At 39.1% G+C, this 24,177-nt stretch overlaps 1 protein-coding gene across 2 annotated transcripts in view; it reads right to left on the bottom strand.

Annotated features, from left to right (window-relative positions):
* Positions 1 to 24,177, bottom strand: part of LOC134213044 (probable nuclear hormone receptor HR3) — a 566,164-nt gene that overhangs the window by 440,297 nt on the left and 101,690 nt on the right. The window lies entirely within an intron of this gene.

Below are 24,177 nucleotides of genomic sequence, written 5' to 3'. Positions count from 1 at the left end.
GGTCGTACACATATTATGTAAGCACTTATGGGGGGTCTGTCGTATTTTTACGCACCATATAAATAAAAAAATATTTGTATGAGAAAAATCTCACAAGGGGGGGGGGTCGAAAATCCCACAAAAAATGCTTACGTAATAAGTGTACGACCCCTAAGTACCGAGTGCTATGCTTCCGTTCGGTCGTCCGAATCGCGATTCTCCTCAGTTTTCATATTCCATCGGGCGTGCATAGTTTAACTTTTTTTCTCGCGGCGAGACGGCGAATCAGTAATTTCTACCATCCCATAGATCGCATCACTTATCGAAGTGAACCCAGATAAATTTTCTTTTGTAACTAAAACGATATCCTATTCCAAAACAATCGTGGAGGTGGAGAGGTATACTCGGTCTCTAGAAGCAACGAGAGTCGGACTAGCAATTCTTCCTTTCGTATATGACCGTAAGGACGTGGCCGATGTCGTTATTGACTTTAGATATTTGAGCTCTCGAACCGAAGATAGTCCCAACCCCATTTATTATGTCTCTGTACAATTTCGCAAGTTCTAGTCACTGAGTAGCAACTACGAATTGTGAGGTCATAATGCTCATGCTTTGCTTATGCTCAAAAGTTTTTAAAAAGAAATTTTTTTTCAACCGTGACTGAGCTAACAACATTTTTCGGTGCCGATTTGCGATTTGGGTGTACATGATTTTGTAAACAAACATTGAAATGCGAATTCCTGATAAAGCAAGCATTTCCTGATAAAACCACGGTATGTATCCGACAGAATAAGTTCTCAGGTAGTATCAGTTAGAGGAATGAGATTTGGAGAAAAACCATTGGCGTAACTAATGGAAAGTTCTAGGGGGGGCTAACTTTTTTTTAAGTTGTTGTACTTTTTCACTCAAAACAAATAATTTATCGTTTTCGCTCAATGCTCAAAACAACCGGCCGACCATTGACATTGACAACATTGACAAATTTACGTACAACACATCTATTGACGAATTGTACAATATAAATTATGGTCCACGACACTCAGCCTATAAAAAATAGAAATGTCGTGGGGAAATCATAGGAGCCTCAGCAAAGCAAAATGAGTCTGTGGATTTTTATAATCCATCCAACAGCATTTCAAGTTCTTTCTCATTTAAATTTTAATTACCTCTTTCAAAATCCGAGGGATTTGCCAAATCTTTATCGAAAATAAAGAAGCCTAGCTTGTTTACTGAAAATTTGAAATTTTCAAGAATTAGCAGCATTCCGAAATCCCAAAAACACTTTACCAGACGAATCGGAAATGGAGAATTCGATACATGCATATGAAACGTTGTATCACATTTTTGATCCTGCGCCTTATATGTCTATTTTAGAAAGCGTGAGATCACAATTGTTTTCCACAAAACTTCAAGAAAACTAGAAAATTTTAAAATATTGCTCATTTGCTGAGAAATTTTATTGATAAAATCAGGATTAATTTGAAATTCTTCGGTCACCTAAGCATGCTGAAGTCTCCAAGCCAAATAGATCATCACACGTTGATATAAAAAATTGCAAAATTGGCTAAGGCTTAGTTTTATGTTCTTGAAAAATAATCATGTTCAGACAAATACACAAAATTCTGATGATGATCTCTATCCTGAGACCTATTACGGCCTGTAAAAAATTTCAACTACACAGTAAACAATATATTATATATCTGATTCTAAATTTCTAACAGAATATGTTAACTTTGTGACAAAATTGTAACATAATGAAAACTTTTTGTTTAAAGTAGTGTTATTTTTTATATAAATTTAGATATTTTAACAACATCCGGCATCAAATTTCTAACAAATTTTGTTAAAGGAATTTAAAACATAATAACATATGTTGATATAATTTTGATATAGTCTTTATCATGAGGTATAGCCCCCGAGTCAGTTAATTATCGTAACAGATTCCGAAAAACGTCTCTCACGGTATGCAACCTATCTAGAGAGTATACAGATGTGAAAGTGGTGGTCCTGAATTATTCGAAATTCAAAAACCTGATAAACAGATTCAACAGATTTGAAAAGAGGGAAGATGGATAATATTCATTATCTTTAGTTAAGCTCAGACTGCTAGATATGTGCAATATTTATGCAAAGTAGCCAACATTCTAGGGGAGGGGCTATTTGGATTCTAGGTGGGGCTATAGCCCCCCCCCCCCTAGCCCCCCTGTAGCTACGCCAATGAGAAAAACGATTGCATTCTATACGGAATCCATTGAACAATGTTGTTTACAGAATAAGTTACCTGATTTGCACTATTGAACATGCTTTTATTCGGTGTTTCCTTAACTAATTTGGTGTGATTTCTTATTTTCTGTTGAAAATTGGCAATGTCCTCCTATGCGCTTAAAACTTTTGGCCAAAATACTATTATTCATAAAGCCCGAGAAAAGCACTATTACCGTTAGGCGGATTAATCATACTGCTTCCTCCTGTTAAGAATATGAGATTTTCATTGCTCCAAATCACAAACACATAAATGCAACGAAAAATGCTTTTATTTGGCAATAAAGCAATCCTTTGGGCGAAATTTATTATCAATCCCCAACTCGCTCGCCGTAAGCTACTTCAGGACTTGAAATCACAACAAGTAGTAACTCATGCGACACGCAACACGGCTCCAATGCTTCCGGGGATAACGACGGCTTTATTACCATCCTAGTGTGTCTCCCCTTCTAGTTGAAAATTCGAATCGTTTCAGGAGTTTTGAGAAGTCAACCCGGAAAATATGGGGGTTATCAACATACCCACCCGACGACGCATGAAGAATCGAGCGGCCTATTTGCACTGCAGCCACCTTTCCGAGAATGCTATGCAATGCGTGCCACCAGTCGGTCTGTCATCCATCGAAGAATTTTATTGCGGGAATTGAATTCCGGCTGCTCGAATCGCTGCCACTGCGGTGTACGTCCACTGACTGGGAATGGGCCTCCGCCGGAGCAACGCAACGCACCATCATGACATCGATCCGATATGACTACTATGGCCGATGACGATGAATGCCGCTTTCCGATGGGGCACATATTTTTACGCGGAAGAGAAAACATCGGATGGGAGGGACGACTTTTCAAGAGACTCCGAAGGGAGACGGCCGGTATCATCGTCATCGGCAAGGCATGGCATACGAATAATAACGGCGCGGCTGAATGGGACAGCATTGGGAGAGTATGAGTGTGAAACTACGAACGCCCAATGTTGGATTGTGGGAGGAGGGGTTCCATTGGTGCGATAATAATAGTGGATCTATTGAAGATTGGTTTGATGGGAATTGGGAGTGCGGGAACGGGCCTCCCATCAAACAGTTTCTGTTGTTGTCTCTCTGCTTCGTATATCGACCCAATCGCCAGCATTGTGCATATTTCTGCAACGGCCGGAGTTGGAGCTACCGCCGAAGTGTCATGATGATGTGCTAATGTTTGATGGCGTGCATGCAGCGTTGCAATGAGACATCAGGCATACGTACGAAAACGGGTTGTGTAGCATTTGTTTGCCTGGTTCGTGTTTGCATTAGATGAATTCCGATCAACCATCGACGATTGTGCTTAACGAATGTCAATAAGGCTCACGTCTGCCAAAATCGATGAGGTGAGGCACACGACGGAATGAATTTGTTTTGAAGCATTAACAAACAAGTTACCAGGTTTATGGAACACCGTTTTGCCTGTTAGCTGGCGGATGACATATGGTGGTCCGTCGTAGAAATGGAATACCGAACTGTCGGGTCGAAATCACTCTATTTTTCGTCTTAGGCGTTTCAGTTTTGGACACGGATCGAACACCATTTAATCGGCAAACGTGCCCACCATCCCCTGGAGAAGAGAATGGGGAAAATGCAACCAACTGCAGCTGCAGCCCGAAATGGCCCATTGCCAAGAAGCTATTTATAGTGCCCACACACTCATGGCATAGCATTATCGATTGGATCGTCATCATTGCCGTTTTACCCACGGGATATGTTTCATGTTCCCATTTTTCCATCGGACACATAATAAACGCTTCCAAGATTCTGATTGAATCGATCGGATTTGGCATCAAGCTGTGCCCAAACTATAAAAAAAAACTTTCCATCGTCCCTAAAAATGCATTAAGGTTAATCTGACTGCACTTTGTAGTCAATATTTACTGAGACAGTATTTAGTACAGGGTATGTTCCATCCATAGGCATAAAATTGACAACCGAAACGACTCCGATTGGTTGGGAATCAATCAGGATTTTACGCTTATGAGCATGACTACTTTTTTTTCCTGCGAAGGAACCACCTCATACAAATGTATATGCAATCAAATCCGAGACAGGGTGAAAGTCGCAACCACCAAAACAACTAACAACGAATAGTTTGCCGTGGTCGGCGGAGAGCCACGACGGACGAGACGTGTCAGCTCTCACGTAGAAGGTATGTGTGTAGCTTTTTGCTCGTGCCCCCGTGAAGCTTTATGTGCCGAGCGAGACATCTCTTCCAGTTCCTTTTGAACGAAGTTTATGATTGGATTAATATTGCCTTATTTGGACATCGGACTTCGGCGTGTCGAATGAAAAGTGATTTTTTTAATACAGAGATTAATTTACGTGCGGAATGAGAGTTAATCGAAAAACCATGCAAGTTTGTGCAATGCTTTTAAGTGAATTTTGTTGTGAATTTCTTTATTGTCACCGTTTATGTGAAACAGCAATTTCGCTTTTCTGACTGACATGCTCATAAGGTGACTATCGTACATTTTTCAGTTAAAAACAACAAACCAGGTATGAACAGCTTCATTGATTTCCTCCTGTAAAACAGCTTAGACAGACTAAACTGGTTAACTGGTTGAAAATTTAACTTGGTAAAGATCGCCTGTTCCAATCACAGAACTTTATAACAGATGATGACATGCGGTTTGATTCTCTGAAGAGCCCACGTAAGATTATTCGGAATTTTCACAGAAAATCTTTGAAGTTTCAACGGGAAATTCGGTTTAATTTTTATGGCAGCGTTCTGGAATTTCCACGTTTTTTTCTAAGGGAATTCTTCGAAATTCTTGTTTGTTGGCTTGTTGAGATATTCAAACGTCGAAAAATGTCCGGGATTCCCATAAAATTGTACCTTTTGCACTATTCCACAATGAAGCGGAACAACTTGGAACGCGACAATGTTTCGCATTGGAATAAAAGCATCAAAAAACCATCCAGGCATTAATTCTGCAACGTCACTCCATTCCTTCCAATCAGATCAAAATTAATTTAGCCAAAAATGCATCACCCGTACTTTGACCACAGCAAACACAGTTCACATTTCCCCGTGGATTCGTTGCTTGTTTGTCTGGCCACAAATTGCAGCCAAATTCTAATTATAGACACTTCTTAGAGAGCGCCAACGCGATCCTTCTGCTCCCCACGGCCACAAACGCTCTTCCTTTGCCGGCACCAAACACCCTTCAACCAAATAATTTTCACTTTCATTTTGGCGCAGTGCAAATGTGTCCCACCGCTAGCCGCAATTCACTTTCGTTCGAATCTTCATTACACAATTGGTTGTGTGGTCGGTCCCCTCCGCCAGATGAAGCTCCGAGATTATGCGGATTCGATCATAAATCATTCGACAATTCCGTTTCGGATTCGTTTCCGGTTTCCGCACATTCCGGCTGTCATATTCTATGCCACGGATTGGGGAGGGCGACATACGAAAGTTTTTCGTTCGTTAAGCAAGGAGGGGGCTCCGCTAAATTGCATTATTCTGCACATACCCGGCGGCATGTTCCGGATCGTGTAATGGAAACTTCAGGACTCCTTCTCCCACTTGAGCAATGAAGCTTGACGCCAAACCGATGCGATGTGTGCCATGGACAACGGATGGGTCCCCGCTACAAAACAAGCCGAACACATTTAAGTGAACAACGAAATCCAATAATTCGGGCGCTCCCCTCGAAAAAAAGCAACACACATGTGGGGGAGTTCCATGTGGTGAGGATGAATTTCTGCTGCCTAAATGGATTAAGACATCGCTTTATCTTGATACTTACGGTGGCGGCTGTCGTCCATAGGCGCTGGAAGCTGCTCCCAATTGGAGTTCCCCCTGGACTTTGATTGCTTTAGCATCAGTAGTGGCAGCAGACGTGTGCCGCTTGCTCGAGACATGTTAGTCATTTTTGGAAGTTGTTCGAATGTTCCCCATCAAGATATGATGAAACGAAGTGGCGATGGAAATTGATTAATTCTCAAATTTAGGGCAATTACCCTTCATGTATGAAAGAACCAGTAATCTGAACGATGCAGTGGATAACTTCAATATATCATAAAAAAGAAATTTTCAGCTTTAACTCTACTCTATACCATGTAGTCTCCGATGGCGGTGACAATGTAGCTCATTAATCTACGCCCTCACGTAGATGTTCACTCCTTCAGTACAGCGTTGTCCCACTCAGTTACTCGTCGCCTATTTGGCGTTGATTGAAATCATCCTCCTGTGAGTATGCCACTGTTACTCGCGACCCACCCGGAGCAGCCCCTGCCTCTCAAAGTCTGCTTCGGTTCTACATATATCTTTTTGATTTTCTACACTTTTAATCACATCGTCACATCGCAGATCCCATCCCGCCCGAGCGTCTCATCTTGACCAGCTCACTCGTACCAACCCTTTTTTCATCAAGCCACCGAAGATCGATACGAGGAGGAAGAGAAGGAAGGTGACAGGGAGCAGGAAAGTCGGATGGTACATACAAATTGCACTGCTGCATGTGGTTGAACCAGGCAGAAGTGCATCACACACCCGAGCCAGCAGCCGTGAGAGCCAACACCACCAGCCAGCAAGCCAGCGTCAGCGGCAAGTGAAACGATGATGATCGTAAATCGATGCACCGACCGACCGACCGACTGCCGCACGTACCAAAGACTAGGACGAGGGAAAATGCAGTTGCAGGATCGGGCCAGGCTGACGAGGTGTGGAGTGCTTTGCTTATGTGTTGCGTTGTGTTGTGTACATTTGAGAGCGCTGCACTCTGGGGCGCACTGCTGCTGCTGCTGCCGGTTTGGTTGGTCGCACATACCTACTGACACACAGAGAGAATACTCCTCGTGAGCCCCAGTGCTAAATGGGGTGGCAGTGTGGCAGAGGGATGACGAATGGGTGATGGTGGCGGTCGATTCCCTGCAGTACTATGCATAGTTACCCTCTGCTGAGCCCATGTGCGGAATGAGGTGAAACGTACACAAGGCGAAAAGTCGATGTCCTTTTTTCTTTTTTTCCTAGCGATGCGATGACTGAAAGAACTATTGGACGGGTTAGATGTGTTTTTTTTTTCAACGAGATGACGATCATGAAGGTGTGACATTGCCAGAAATATGGACGTTATGGATGTTAATGGTAAACAAGGTGGACATCAGTCATAATAATAGTGGAGCTACATGGTTCCGAAGAATTGAGCTTCTAAAAATTAAGTCTTCTTCGCATAGGAGGTCTTTTTTGGCTTATAGCTAAGACTCAAGGCTGCAGAGTGTGCGGAAGGTGACTGGGTTCGATTCTCAGTCCGGTCTAGGAAATGTCGGATCGGAAACTTTCTCAACTTCTCTAGGCATAAAGTATCATATTGTTAGCCACATACGAATACGAACATGGTAACTTGGCTTAGAAACTCACAGCTTATATCTGTGAGTGCTTATTAGTTTAGCTTAGCTTAGCTTAGACTGACTGTACATATCAATGGTTGCTACTCCGTGATTGATCAGAGCTGGAGCGAATTGCACTTCGATCCAAGTGAATAGTGGTTGGGATTTACCATCTATTCTCGAAGTGCACGTTCCAGCAGCTTCACAGCTTATAATTGTGAGTGATAATTGAACATTAAGTTGAAAGGTGATAATGTGTTTATGGAGGATATTGGATCTGTTCCCATTTTTATCTCAAGATAACAAATTCAGCTCATTCCAAAACAAAGAAATAAAGCATCAATTTCATCATCTTTTTACAGGTTAGCGTTACTGCCCAAAAATCACAAAAATAGCAAACAAATGAACTGTTTCTCATTTCTTTTTTTTTAGGATGAATTAGGATAGAAGCGATTGTGAGCGATGTGAGATTATTTTCATCGGCTTTTTTTCGGTGAACATTAATTAAACTAAGCAGTTACCGGACGTTTCGACTACTAATACGTTCGATGCGTATCTTTTAAAGAAGACTGGTACAATCCTTTCATTTCAATTTTCTTATCAATATGTTATATTGGCTACTACCGATGAAAGTGGTGAACCCATTGGTACACCAAATTTCTGTTTGTAAAATTTGTTGTTGTATTGAAAAAATGTGGACGATAATAGTAAGCTAAACATTTCTTCATAATTCTTCTTGTATCTCATCCCATCTCAGCATTACACTTTTCATAGCGAAATGGACAGGAATATTTGTTAAAAGAGATACAATATCAAGCGACACGAGTCTGATGTCGCTTGTGATGATAGTATTGCGCATTTCTGCTACAAAATCAAAACTGCTCACAATATGACACGCAGATTTCTCTGCTATATTATTCAAAATTGATGACACGTAACGTTCGATAATTGCTCAGTTTGATTAATGTTCACCGAAAAAAGCCGATGAAAGCGGATTTCGTGGTTTTCACGGATTTGGCGCGGATTTACATAACGATTTAAGGGCTTCACGTGAATTTGGCGCTGATTAGGCTTAGGAGAAAATTTAGTAAATTAAATGTTAGATCTGAGAGCATTTATTTGAAAATTAGTTTTATGTCTATTTAGATGGGCTTTATTTTCATTAGCAAATGATATTGAGAACAAAACTTACGTTTGATGACTATTAACATTATTTTTCGCGGCAATCGAAGTGAGCAAAAAATGGTTATCACTCTCCAGGCTGTTTTTCTTTCCCGAAAAGCGATTTCTCCGCGAAAATTTTGGTGAGGAAGCATCCTGTTATCCTGAGATTGAGTGAGCATTACGAACCCTGCTGTTAAGCATTCTTTAAACAAATGTTATGAGGAGAGGGACGCCACTTGTTGTCATTTTTAATCCATTCTCGTCGCACACAAAACATGTGTATTGAAGGACATGAACACCAATTTTCATCCTGTCAATTTCTTTGTAATTCCGAGATACTTTTCAGTTTCTGATTGATTATTTCTTTTACGACGAACCAGCGTCATATTTATATCATATCATCTTCAAAGGTTTTTTTTCGTCAGGAATCTTGCATCGTGTTGAAACTTTTTATATTACTTTCATAGCATTCATCTAGAATGAATAAGGATTTATACAACAATTGAAACCAGAAATTTTTTCTTTGATTTGTTGCAGATGCCTCATTTTTTAAAAGGGGTTCCGCAGAAAGTCGTTCAAAAATTAGAAGATGATTTTCAAAAGTTATTTTTGCAGAATTTTTTGCGATATTTTCGAATAACTCCGATGGTATTTTTACAGGATTACCAATAGAAATTTCTACAAGGACCGTATGAAAATCCTTGTATATGCTTGTAAATAAATTTCTACAGTCATGATAGGATTTCTTCAGCATTTAAAACCCGAAAAATTATAAAGAATTTTTTGGATGAATTTCCGCGGAATTTCTTGGAGCTGTGACCGCTGCAAAGACCGCAAGAATGCTGCCTTAAATTTACAAAAGAGTTTTAAGAAGGTTATCCGGTTGTAGCGATGACCATAGGAATTTGAGCATGAGCATGAGCATTATGACCGTACAATTCGTAGTTGCTACTCCGTGATTGACTGGAACTTGTGAAATTGCACAGAGAACCATGTGAATGGAGCATGGGATATGCTATCCATTCTCAATGTACACGTTTCAGAAGCTCACGTATTTAAAGTCAATAACGGCGCCGGCCACGTCCTTACGGTCATATAGGAAAGGTAGGATTGTTAGTTCGACTCTCGTTGCTACTAGAGACCGAGAACACCTCTGCATCTCCACGATTGTCACGGGATGTGGTATTGTGTTAGTTGCATAGGATATTTTATCTGGATTCACTTTGGTAAGTGATGCGATCTAAGGGAGGGGATTATATAAAATACAAATAAAAACGCGAACCGTACAGATCAAAACAAAATATCTCGGATCACGCGACAGTTTTCCTTGCTATTCGAAATACGATCAATCGTGAAATCAACACAGAACTATTTCGCGACGACCAAAACACATACCACCACGCACTGTACATACTTGCTCAAACCACAAGAGAAAACACACACTGAACTGATTAGCTTTATTCTGGCCGCGCAATGCAGAACATATTTTCGGCGGATCGCGCGATCGTTCTGCTGTCCGAAGCAAGAGAAAACACACACTGAACTGATTAGCTTTATTCCAGGCCGCGCAATGCAGAACACATTTTTTCGGCGGATCGCGCGATCGTTCTGCTGTCCGAAGCAAGAGAAAACACACACTGAACTGATTAGCTTTATTCCCGGCCGCGCAATGCAGAACACATTTTTTCGGCGGATCGCGCGATCGTTCTGCTGTCCGAAGCAAGAGAAAACACACACTGAACTGATTAGCTTTATTCCCGGCCGCGCAATGCAGAACACATTTTTTCGGCGGATCGCGCGATCGTTCTGCTGTCCGAAAAAAGAGAAAACACACACTAAACTGATTTAGCTTTATTCCCGGCCGCGCAATGCAAAACACATTTTTTCGGCGGATCGCGCGATCGTTCTGCTGTCCGAAGCAAGAGAAAAAACACACTGAGCTGATTAGCTTTATTCCCGGCCGCGCAATGCAGAACACATTTTTCGGCGGATCGCGCGATCGTTCTGCTGTCCGAAGCAAGAGAAAACACACACTGACCTTATTAGCTTTATTAGGCTTTCTGCGAGCGTGTACGCACACGCACATTTAACTCACACTTTTACTCAGTTTGTTTGCAACCACGAGCAGCTGATTAGCTTTATTGTAGCGGTGACCATAGGAATTTCTGTAAAAAGTCCTTAAAAATTGCAATGAAAGTTTTTACCCAGGAAGTCACCAATCAATTTATGCAAGAATTTCTAAAGCGATTTTCGCATTCATGAAGGGATTTCCACAAATAGGCTCGGAAGATTTTGCGCAGGTTATTTTTGAAGAATTTACTCGAACTTACGACAAAATTCCCAAATGAATTTCCGCATAATTTCCTAGGGGAATTTTTGTAAGAATATCTGGAGGAATTTCCATAGATATTCTCGGAAGAACTTCCACTGACAATATTGGAGCGACTTCTGCAGCAGATCCAAGAGCAGTTGGCTTTCTGCAAACATTTCTAAGAAAATTTCCGCGAGAATTCCCGGAGCATTTACCGCAGAAATTTTTGGGATGAATCTGCGCACGAATGATGAATTTATGCAGGAATTATCGGTGGAATTTTCGCAGATATTCTCTGAGATTTTATTTGAATTTCAGTAAAAACGGTCAAAAAATGGCGAATTAATTTCCACTTAAAATTTTGTCGGAATTTCATGATTTCCTAAAGGAACTTGTTACAAGAATTGTAGAAGAAATAGCGCACAAATAATGAACTATTTATTTTTCTAAAGTTCAATTTGGAACAAATATATTTAAATTGGTTCAGTAAATTGTGATAAGAAAATGGATATTTCACGTGTATTTGCTTAGAATTTAGTTCAAAGTCGCGCGGATTTGGCGCGGAATAAATTTCATGTCGCGCGGAAATGGCGGGGATTTGATTTTAGTCGGCGCGCATTTGGCGGGGAAAATATTTCAGGATCTCCGTAACAACCCTGAGTGCATGAGCGCAACCAGTGTGGGATATTGAAGGAATTATGGATCGCAAAGTGTACATTAGGGTAATTATTGGAACGATTAATTAAGATGCGGTTTTCGCTGAGCAAAAGCTCTTGAGTATTATTTTTAGCTATGTAGGTTTTCTTTGACTTGCGCCTAATGAAGAAGCGCCATTGACCACCCTAGTCAAGGATGTTATCGATCATTTAGTAATCTGCGTTCGATCATTTAGTAGTTTGTCAATAACTCATTCCACCGGCCTAATTTCAAAATGTGTTGTATGGTGGACTTTTAGTGCGAAGGTTTTTCTACAACTCTCCTTAACAGGTCGATGTTCGAATTCCACTATTAAAGGAGTTACGGTGCTAGTTTCTATACTTATACTAAGTGATCACAAAATATGCAATCATTTAGTCAAGTTACTGCTACTAACGCTATAGCTCCGTTATTAGTGAAATTCAAACAACGAACTGTTAGGCAGAGTTGTAGAAAAACCTTTGCACTAGATGTCCCCCATACAACACATTTTGAAATTTAGCCTCTGGAATGAGTTATTGACAAACTACTAAATGATCGAAGGCAGATTACTAAATGATCGATAACATCCTTGACCCTAGAGCACATCTGAGAGCTAGTGCTGAGAGATTAGGTTCACAAGAAACATATTTCTTGCAGCAGGATTATGACCCCAAGCAACCACAAATGCCCCCTCAGAGCCCATATATTAACCCAATTGAGCACCTTTGGAATGTGCTGAATGACAAAATTCGTTAAAAAAGGAATTAGCTTTGAAAAAGAAAGCTTTGAAAAGTTTGAAAAAATTTTGACTTCCGTCACGGCTAGTTTGATCAGTTCCATGCCACGAAGACTATAAGGTCACTTCTCACGGCATTCAAACTTCAAAGCACTCGCGCTTTCGGGGGCACACCACTCGATACGGAAGCAACGCACAACTGTCATTTTTAATATTTCACGCATGCTGCGACGCAGCAAAGCTAAATCAACAAAAATGACAGTTGTGCGCCGCCTCCGTATCGAGTGGTTTGGATTCCGTGAGGAGTGCCCATAAGCCGTCATGGATGCAAAGGGAAATCCAACGAAATATTGAATTCTATTGTACTAGCTGACCCGGAAAACTTTGGCTCGTCAAAAATTGGTCAATATTTTGGTAAAATTTTAACGAAAAGAACGAGTTTTGATTTAGAAAGTATTTCAGTTTCATCATAACTTTTTCCTCGTAAATAGAAGAAGAAAACGAATATAAATTAGCTAAAATATAGGCCTTTCCAAAAGTTACTTTTTATTTACAAGTGCCAACGCTTTGTTGCAGGATCGGATATTTCTCTAATTTCATTCTAATCGGCCATTCAACATTAATTGTAACAGTATTCAGATGGAAAGTGCCTTGTGCCATGTGTTTTTCTAAAAGTGCTTCTCTTTTTAAAGTGTCCGCTGTCATTTGAAGTTTCTGTAAGAGTAAAGTGCTTCTGAAATTGTAAGGTAAATTTGGAATTCAATTCTGTCGGATTTCACCTTAACAAAAAGAATATTTTTGAACTTTTCTGCAAGAAAACTACTCTTTTTTGATTGATGTCAGCAGTTATCAAAATCTACGTACGCGTCAAAATGAATCTTAGTCAAGGTAAACTGGACTTTATCATTTTCGATATGACAACACAGCAAAAATGCTTTGGCTTTCTAAGACTCAAAGGTATAGCCCAATCGGAGTGTACGCAAAGGTGATGAAGGACTACGTACATGGCTCTTTGTAATGGATTTAACTTATAGTAGCAGAATCCACCGGAAGGCCACAACCGATGATGGTATTCTGTTGGGGTTAATACCGGCGCCTCTGTTGCTTGTTCGAACTGAGGATTGGACCCAAACCCGCAAGGGCCGCAAGTTGCACTATAGGATTTCGGGCGGTCATTAATCGAAAATGTCATGTCTTCCGAATTATTTTAAAATATTTTCTCTCCATTGTCAATACTCTAATTAAGAGAAATTCTGAATTTGAAGTCTCTAGGTGCACTAGTTCCAAAGATATAAGGTGTCAAAGTCAGAAATGGGTAAAAAAGTTAACAAATTTCCTGAAAAAATATTTTACTTTCAACTATTTATTGAAATATTTTCTTAATGTTTTTCTTTAATGTTAATACATCATTACAAAGGTAATTGTATAAGCTTTAAAATGGTATGCAAAACTAATGGTTACATTGTGAAAAAAAATGAAAAAATGCGGAAACAATATTTTTTCCAAAACGACGCTATTTTCAACTTTGATAGTGAAGAACTTTTTTCCTCAGAAATCCCCGGGTTCTTTTATGATGCACATCAAGGACGAAGCTTTGACTAAAATTTCCCGAAATAATTTCTTGCCAGTATTTGCAATTAACAGAGTTAAATCACTTTGATTTTTTTCATTTATTTTTACTGTGTTTTGCCTCTCTCGTACTCCAAGGTTAATGCTCATTCCAAAAACGAATGTTTGATAGAAGGCCCGGAGATCCGTAGTGGTATATATCAACTAACTCAGCTCGAAGAATTGAGGTGATGTCTGTATGTGTGTGCATGCGCGTCTGTATGTATGTGCGCAAATCGCCATTTAGACGCTTATTTGTGTACGATTTTCTCGCAACAAGTTTCATTCGACGGGAAATCTAGTCCCATCGTTTCTATTGAAAATGGGCCAGACTGAACTATGGGCTCAAAGGGTATGGTCAAAATACATGTATTGGTAATAACTTCGACTTTATTTATAACAATTTTTTAACTTTTCAAAGGGAGTGAATGAATAAAACCCCCAATACAATGCAGCACAACGGTAACGGTAACGGAATTTATATATTTCCTGTCAAATTTTACTGGTTCCGTCGCCATTCCGCTGAATTGCGTTTGGGGCTTGAGTGGTTTGAGTCATTTCCCTAAACCTATTTTTCTGAGCTATTCATTAGCTACTGATGGAGAACTAAATATGAGGTTTCATAGTATGTAAATATTTATAAATCTCATGGAATCAATAATTCCCTGACATGTTTATTGCAAAAGTAAAGACGAACAATATCTTAGTTAGTACGGAGAGTATGAAATTCTTGCTAGTGTTGATGAATGTCTGGCTAAAGGGAGGGAAATATTTATTCAGTCATCTACACTTTTGAGGTTCACTGGCTGAACAACCAGCGGAAAGTCAATATAAAAAAAGAAGAAATTTAGAACTCATAATGCAAGAAAATGATCAAGAGAGGCAAATGTTGACATTTTTCTTCGTGCCTTTATACATGAATCAGATCTATTTTAAGCTCGATTTGGATAACGAGGAGACATTGGAAAAAAATTCACTTAGTTATTCTTATGCCATGCGTAATTTTGTAATATTTGAAGATTTTTAAAAGTTCTTTATCCTCTGATACTTTAGATGAATTCATGTCATCTTCCATCGTTGATGGAATTGAAGAAAATATCATTAAAGATTTAAACCTTCACACAGAAAAAGAATGATGCTATATATAACTTGTAGAAATCATGAAAACAAATCAAAAATAATTTAAATAGTGTTGTTATTCAAATTGAAAGAAATTTGCTTTTCGGAACAATGGAGCATTGTGGAATGAATGAATGTTCACATTTTTTGAGAATATATTATTCTCATTTATTTTTGAATAACTTGTACAAATGTCATGGGATTGCGATTTCTAATTTGCTAATACCCTTTTTCAAAAGTTATTTCCAATTTGATTCTTTAAGAAAATTGTTTAACTATTTTTTTAGTGGAATGTTTTCACTGTCATAAGACGAGTTTAGTAAAATTCCATTTTATTCCACCAACTCGTATTAGTTCTACATATACGTATTTCGACCTGTTAGGACGTCTTCAGTGTCTCGTACTTTTACTCGTTCTTGACTTCTGATTCTTTGATTAACATTTAATGCTTTAGGATCCTTCAGAACCTAGTACTTTGTCAAACAGATTGTTCTAAATACAAATTGTGAGGCATGAGAGTAAGAACAAAAATATCACTGAATGTCATGAAATTAATGTCTTTTAACATTAATTCGGTTCTCTCGCCGCCAACTTCAGATTTAGAGCAATGAAAAGTTATTAGATTTATTGGTAGGGGAGGCGTTTTGTTACTTTCTTCCCACAAAAAATGATTACCTTCCGCAAAAAATATACAAAATATATAGACGACAGTCCACAAATGAGGATGGAGAAGGGGGAGGGTTCATGATGTCCATAAATTGCTGTACTTAGTTTTTGTACAACCCCTTCCTTCTCCTCAAGAAAACATATAAAATTAAACTTCCTAAATTGGATTGCTTTGTCACGTTAATCGAATTTATGAAAAAAATATTACGTAATTCATAGACGATCCCTAAAGGGGGTGTTAGAAATTATATATTCATGCTATTTCGACCATACAGCTAAAGCAAAGTGGAAAATCACTTGAAAAGTCCAATTTTATTTTTGACCGCTCGGCAGCATGGGGATCCCCATAGTGAGTTGGTCGGTTTTGACGTCTATGATTGCGATGCACGCACGGGATTGGTTGATTTACCTATTTCTCAACTTTTAGGCAATTATCGATAATAAATAATTGGAAGTCAATATTTTTATAATACTGTATAGAAGCGTTGACTTTTCCTCGATCGAATGGTCCAAAAAATGAAAATTCATCGATAAACAGCTGAGATATTAACGTTTTAAACGAGGTTCAAAGTGTGTCATATTTTCGTGCTCCTGCTAAAAGAAGTTGCTGCTAGAAAGAATTAGTGCCTTGCCGATTGATGATTATAATTCGAATCCCAAACAGTCCTTTCACTCTAAAAAATAATGAAATTTACATATGACTGAGACGTTATTGAACTTTATTATTTAGTGACTCAAACTAAAATTTGCACTAATTTTATGTTCCATTTGATGTGCAATTCAAATCAATCTCATTACTTTGAATAATGACTAAGATGTAAGTTATCGTTTGAAATTCACTTCATATTTTAAAATTAAAATCTTAAAAGCTGTGGAAATGTTCAGTGTGGCGTAAATTTACATGATCTTGACCGATGCTATGCGGCGGAATGAAAATGCTTCTTCCTTGAATGTCAGTTCAGTTGAAAACAATGCCACAGCAGTTGTATGTCAGTCGCAGTCCCCCGTATTTTTTTTATTTCGTGTGCTGTTTAAGGAAAACTCAATCACTTATCTGTAAATCTAACATGAAGCTAACTGGACTACTCATCGCAATTTCGTTTTGGATTACAATGTCCTCAATTGGTAAGTAATTTTTTAATCAAACTTCGCTAGCGGCACCAAAATCAGAATATAATTTCATCTTCAGATACCATGTATGTACTTGCAGAATCTTATGTACTGCTTTGTACATGATGCATTCATGTTTGTCCTGTAAAACGGTTGCTTATGATCATGACAGAAGTTGATTGATACCGGAGCACCAATCGTCCACAAAACTGCCTGCATTTGGAAACAAAAAGGAACGCAAGCCTGCAACATACAGAGTACAGGACAAATAGAATAACCTCACAAAATCTTGGATATTTCAAATTCAAAAGTCCAGTAATTTCAAAATAAAATAAAAATACTGTAGAAGACGTTGAACATGACTAACAGATTTTCGTGTTCAATAAAATAAACAAATTACAAATTACAAAAAATAAATCATATAATTACAACAAAATATTTCTTTTAAACCAGAGCATGATAGAAAATTTCCGAACAACACCGCTGCTGAAATAATGTTTACGTGACAAAAAATTGAATTTAATTTACATGTCATGACGTAAAAATAAGTAGAGCTTTCTTTACATCATGACGCATATGTTTTGCGTGTCATGAAATTATAAAATCAGACGCATTTATACATCAATCGGGTCGCTCCTTTTATGTGCATCTCATAAAATGTGAGTTTAAATGATTTTTTTGAAGTGTGATATAGTCTTCAATTATGATTCCAAAAGAGTTGTCAACCGCTAAATCCATCTCCTATACAGAATTGCGGAGCTTTTCGGTGCTGTTTTAAACTCCCCTCTTAAATAAACTTTCTTATGTAAAATGCTGGTTCTGGAAAAGTTCGATTTATTTTCATCCGGATGTGGATGTACCTATTGTCGCCATACTACATATGCGTCCTTCGATTTATAATATCCGCCTAACGAAAATCTGAACCTTGCGAGAACATTTCGATTCTGAGTGCTGTTGTCGCCGACGACGGCCGTCGATAATTTTCCACCAATTAATCGCTGCAGACGCCATCGATGCAAATACACATAACAATTTTAGTTATATATTCGCTATATATATATATATACTAAACACAAACTTTTTAAAGAAGGCCGGAAGATCAATAATTTTATATTCCAATCGACACAGTTCGATGAATGTGCCCAAAAATTCTCGCCATTTTTTTCAGGCACTTATCCTCAACCGATGTGCTTGCTACAAGCTGTTTGTATCGGAGAATCCATTGATTTCTTTCAAAAATTGGTCAAGTCGGACTATGGGATGAAAAGTATGGATAAAATACATGTTCAAGCAAAAAACGCATAAAAAAGTTTCGCCAATTTTTCAGACACTTACCCTTAATCGATTTGCTCGCAAGGATTTGCATTCGACTTGGAATAGTAGATTAGATAGATTTCGTTTGGAATACTTATATGATGTCGAACGAAGTCGCGGAATGATTCCGTTTAGAATCGCAGCATCGGTTCGTGTAATTGTAAAATATTTCTTTTCTATACGACGGATGAAAGTTCGAAATCGAAAGGAAAGGATCGATAAGGATTATAAAGGAATTCTGTTTCGAATCGCAAAGAAATTCTATTTAGAATCGCAGAAGCATTTTCCGGAATCGTTAAAAAACTTCGTTCGGAATTGCAAAAGAATGATGCTCAAAATCGCAAATGCATTTCATTCGGAATATCAAAATAATGCCGATCGAAATCGCAGAATAATTACGCTCTGAATCGAAAGAGCATTTCGATGGGAAGCACAGAAGGATTCCATTCAGAATCGCAGCTGTATTTCATTTGGAGCCACAAAATGATTCCTTTTTTTTAAAAACGCAGAAGAACTCTGTTCAGAAGCGTAGAATGAGTCCGTTTGGAAATATATAATAATACTGTTCTATATCGCAGAAGTATTTCGTTCAAAATTGCAGAATGATTCCGTTCGAAACCACAATATGATTTTGTTTCATACCGCACAATGATTCGTAATGTAATCGTAATGTAATAGAATTATTCCGTTCAGTATCGAAAAATGGCTATAATATACCTTTTAACACGCAAAAGAACACTGTTCAGAATCGCCGATTCGGTTCTCAGTTGTAAAATAATTCTTTTATAAATAATTCTTTTATAAACAGCGGGCGAAAGATTAGAATCACAAATTGACTACGTCCAAAAAGCGGAAGGATCCCGTTCGCAATCAAAAAAGGATTCTGTTTCAAATCGCATAAAGATTCCATATAAAATCGCAGAAGGATTCCAATCGGAACCGTAGGAGAATTACGTTCACTAAAATGCTAAATTTCGGTATTTTCCGAATGCCGGGAAATATTTTTGGAATCCTGAAAATTCCTGGACTAAAAAAACGACTTCAAGAACCAAATAATTTTTTTTATTCAAGAAGTCTTGAAATTCTGCAAACATTGCTGTTCTTTTCTGTACTTCAAAAAAATATATGACCGAATCCGGGAGTCAATAAACAACGCGCTAACACAATACAATCAACTTCTACAAACTGCGAACGTGCCTTCTTTTTTTTTATTCCTTTATTTATTTGATAGGCACTCAGTGTTACTTAACCGCTACTGTGCCGAGATCTACTGTGGTATTCTGCAGCCAGAATCCACACAGAATCTATTTTTAGATTTTTCCATTATTCATTGTTGTTGTCGTTGCCGGTCCATCTCGTCGTGAGTCCATTGTGTTCGTTTTGTCCATGTCGTGTATCCAACGATCGTTGCATTGTCCGGTTGCCATTTATCCGGGTAACGTTGGAGGAATGCCTCCGAGAAGAACAAGTTGTCAGTCGTCATCAGGCAGCCGTGACGGTGAGGCGTGTACCCCAATACGCCACCGCATAGGCTGCGCATCCGGCGACTGACGAGGGTTTTGGTGGAGGGGCTGGGAATCGAACCCATGACCATTCGCTTGAAAGGCGAACGTGTAGCCAACTACGCTACGGGACCCCCCTATAACGTGCCTTCTTGAAATCAGGTATCTGCTCTAAGAAGCGAACACCTTTGTATTAATGCATAACGAGCTGTTGTAGGTTTGTATTATAGGCCCCATATTTTCGTACAAAACCAAATAAATGTAAAATATGTGGAAAAGTCTGAATTTTTCATTATGTTTCAGTACAAGTCTGTGGAGAAAAATTCTTCTTTGCTACACGATTCTAACTCTGTGTCAGAAATATTGTATGTTCAAGGGAACCTTTTCAGGAGTAATGAAGAAGTGTAAAATTCTTGTCTTGAATTCTATGTTTATAAGAAAACCATGATTCCCCAAGTTTTATTGCATCCTACGATTACTATGAATGTTGGATTCAAAACATTGCCATTAAACTGTTGCATTTGAAAATTTGAAAATGATTACAGAAAGAGCGTATAAAAAAGATGAATCCAGACTGTACGATTTCTGGTCGAGGGGCCCTTCTTAGCCGTGCGGTAAGACGCGCGGCTACAAAGCAAGACCATGCTGAGGGTGGCTGGGTTCAATTCCCGGTGCCGATCTAGGCAATTTTCAGATTGGAAATTGTCTCGACTTCCCTGGGCATAAAAGTATCATCGTATTAGCCTCATGATATACGAATGCAAAAATAGTAACCTCGCAGTTAAAACTGTGGAAGTACTTAATGAACACTAAGTTGAGAGTCGGCTCTGCCCTAGTGTGGGGATGTAATGCCAAGAAGAAGAAGAAGAAGAAGAAAAAGAGACTTCTGATCGAAGACGGTACTCGTGTCTTTTTTATGTGAGGGCTGTCCATACACTACGGGGACAATTTATGGAAAGGGGATGTATGATAAATGTCCACGGTTCATTTTTTTTTATTATTTTATATGATTAATTTTCCACGATAGGTAGAGGGGTATCGAAAACTGACAAAACTTTTACACGTGGTATATACGGATAGCTCTTGTTGAGATTGGAAATAGCCGAATATGTACTTCACGAAACAAGCAATCTATTAATGCCGCCGCAGCCGCAGTGACGGTTTCTGAGCAATCATTTGTCAAGTGTTACAATTTAGTATTCTCACATCACGTCTATTCAATTAACCAATAAGCCGTGTTTGCATTTTTTCAGTAACATTTTTTTGCTTTTGAGAAGCTATCAAGAAATATTTCCCGGATGTGCGACATTTTCTATTTTGAATCCCGAGGAAAAAAAGTGCCGGTGAATGGATTCTCTACCGTAGATGAATTACATTCGGAATCGCAAAATAATACCGATCGATATTGCTGAATGATTCTGTTTGTGATCGCGATTTCAATAGGCATCGTTAGTGGACTACGTTCAGAATCGATTTTTTTAGATTTATTTCAGATGTCACCGAATGATTCCTTACGGAATTGCAAAATGATTTCATATGGAAACACAAATAAACGCCGTTTAAAAGCGAAGAAAGCGCATTTCATCTAAGCAAACAAACGCTACTTGCGTAGGGCATAGGGTGGGTGTACCAATTGTCGCCATACATAAGAACAACTTTTTTTTTTAAATAAGTAAAAGGCATGTGGGTGGACTTTATATATCAAGCGAAAGGTTTTACTTCCTGCTTCTTAGAACAGCTGTGAAAACCACAATAAAATTCGTTATAATCCTCAAAATTGATTAATTCATAATAGGAACGCATGCACCAGTTGTGACACTATTCTTAATTTTTGTTCTTTATTTTGCAAATCCCATTGTTTTTCTTATGGATTGGCCAAATTGGGGCCCACTAGTGCGATACCTGGTGCAAAGGACGTCATCAATTAGGCAAAATCAATTTTTACAATTATGCTTTACTTGTTTTGGAGGAGATCAAATGTGTTATCGTATCATATGAATATGCTATATCAATATGAACTTGGTTTCGTGATTTGATTGGCCATTTGGCATATAAAGCACTAGTACGACAACTGGTGCTATAGCCACGACTGGTACATCTAGCCTAAATACATTGCGCATGCCTTCTTCATATCGTAGTCTGCTTTTATGGCATATTAATGTCTAACGTCTATAAGACTTAACATATTAGTGCGTATGGCTTACGAAATGTATCAAGGCGGCCTGAATAAATAAAATGAAGCGTTGTAGAAAATATGTACGAAAAGGATTTAATCGTGGTCGTTTAGAGTGAATCATAACATTGTTAATAGTTACGACAGAACACAAAATTGGGAATCGCTATCATGTAGGAACCTCAACCACCGAGCCCCCTTCCCACAAAAATCTAGCCATAGTGCAACTTAAGAAAAACGTAAAAGGACTTATCAAAAAGACCTCGAATAGAGTAGACATTTGTCTGCATAGAGTGATGTTTGAACTGGGGTTCAAATTGCTACTGAAACCACATGTAATGATAGAGCACTTGTTTTGGTTCCATCGGAACGGTGCGATGGTCTGGTGGTCCTATGAGGGTATTGAACTAGCAAATCCTTAAACCCTTTGTTGTTCTGGTCCGTGGAACTCTACAACGGAGATTTTTCCTAAAATAAATAGGGGGAAAGACGGCTTTGGCAGGTTTTGTTCTATTATTGGCAGGGGGGTTTTTGTCGACCGAATTTTATGAAATTTGGCCACAATATTCTTTGATATGCAGAGTCTAGTCAGTCATGAAAAAAAACCCCTAGCTGAAAATCAGCAAACAAACGTTATTTTTATCGGACTATCAGTTTTAAAACTGGCTTTGCAGACAACAGCCCTGCAAAGACGTGTTTCGCTTCGGTTTCGGTAAGACTAAGAACAAATTTAGGGGGGTACAGCAGACAACGTGGACAAAAGGGATGTTTCCGCGTGACTCATCTAAGGATGGAAAGAAGCAGGTGCAAATTGAGTTCAACCTTCGTCGTACAATCATAGAAAAGGTCATATTGTAACATTTATTATACAATTCCTTACATATAAGAAAAGTCAGATCGACAAAGTGCTGCAATTTGACTAACTTGCGTTTATAAAAAAATACTTCTATATGTTATGTAACAGATTAACCACGACATCAGATTAAATACACATCTTTTGATAAGAAAGCAGAGAGATAGTTACAACTGATGAATGTTCATTAATCCACAAAACTCTTCCAGATAAGCCCTTCAATCCTTCGCAGCATTCGAATGTTTTTACTGCTATCAAGCTAACAAACATCATGTTTCCATTTAGTCGATGTTTCGGTCGATCCACCGCGCCTAAAACATTTATACTCCATTTCACCACACCTCATCTCGAATCAAAACCCATCTGGGTCGCATAACTTCCACATTCACTCGTATGTTTCAACATTAATTCAGTGGCACTTGGAATCATCCGATGCAAGCTTCCCCCTTCCGTCCTTCCTCCATCTGTGTTTGTTTTCGTTTTATCACTTCCTTCCTCATAAACCACCGAAAATTCCGCTTTTTCGTTTGTGTAATCCTCGAAAGCTCTCATCAAAAAACCCGCTAAAATGGAGACTTCCTCTTGTGGTGTTCACCCGCTCCCCCCCAATTTCAGTCGCATCATTTTCGTAACACAATCACATCACATTTCAATTCCATCTATCCATCCGTCGAAGCTCGTGCCCCAGAGCTTCGTGCATTTTCTTCTCTCTTATTTTATTAATCCATTCAGGCACTCCTCGATGTTAATTTTCACCACAATCGCCATCCGCCCGTCCGTCCCTTCCCAGTCCCGCCCTCGTCCGACACCAGCATCATCGACATAAGTCGCGGACGCGCAGACGGTCATTCGACGGCGACGACGCACACGGACACCGCGAGCTTGCGCCGCGCCGCTCGATGGAGATTCGATGTGTTAACTTAATGGCCAGCCGCACGTCGCCCAGAGTCACTTCGGTTTGGTTATGTAAGGTGAAATTTTTTAATGCTTCTTTCACTTCACTTTTCACCGCGTCGAGTTGAGTTGAGTCGCGTCATCGCGCTGACTGTGCTGTCCCCACTCGCGCTCACGGCGGATACGCGTCGCGTCGAAAGTTTTTTCAGGAGGTTTTGGACACATTCACGAGTTGGATCGGCGGTTGCGGGAGAAGGGACGGGGCCCGTGAAAGAGGACGGACGGAGGCGGACCGTTCACCAGCCAAATTTCTTTTGGCTTCCGCTTTACGGGAGCCAGCGCGTTGTTTTATCGAGCGGAGAGTGAAATCACTTTTTAAAATCATGACACCAACAAGTTTATGCTGCTTCCAGAGGAGATTTTGCATATCGAACACAGTATCACACTAAAAACCC

The sequence above is a fragment of the Armigeres subalbatus genome, chromosome 2 (assembly GCF_024139115.2).
Source record: "Armigeres subalbatus isolate Guangzhou_Male chromosome 2, GZ_Asu_2, whole genome shotgun sequence".
In the NCBI taxonomy this organism is placed as follows: domain Eukaryota; kingdom Metazoa; phylum Arthropoda; class Insecta; order Diptera; family Culicidae; genus Armigeres; species Armigeres subalbatus.
This window is presented reverse-complemented; position numbering and strand designations above follow the sequence as displayed.